Source organism: Halyomorpha halys, unplaced genomic scaffold (assembly GCF_000696795.3).
Source record: "Halyomorpha halys isolate HHAL.00 unplaced genomic scaffold, Hhal_1.1 Scaffold1153.1, whole genome shotgun sequence".
NCBI classification, from domain to species: domain Eukaryota; kingdom Metazoa; phylum Arthropoda; class Insecta; order Hemiptera; family Pentatomidae; genus Halyomorpha; species Halyomorpha halys.
Genome location: NW_027107155.1, coordinates 138988 through 139274, shown reverse-complemented (window position 1 = coordinate 139274; position 287 = coordinate 138988).

The following is a 287-nucleotide window of genomic DNA, read 5'->3' as shown; positions in this document are numbered from 1 at the left end:
GCGGAACTCCTGGCTCGCTTTAACAGAATTCAAGATAAACTGAGCGAAATGATGGAAACAATTCAGGTACAGGGCCGGGTGCAATTCTTATCCCTGGTACTAAAGATGCAGTTGGAAAAGAAGCTACGGAAGAAGGAAGGATTTCCGAGAGAGCGCTCGTTTGCGGAAATAGCCCAAGATCTCATAGAAGCGAGCGCTAGAGAGGAAGAGGCCCGAATGGAAATAGAAGAACCAGGGTGGACTCGGATAGAATACCAACGTCCAAGAAACATGCTCAACCCTTGGAG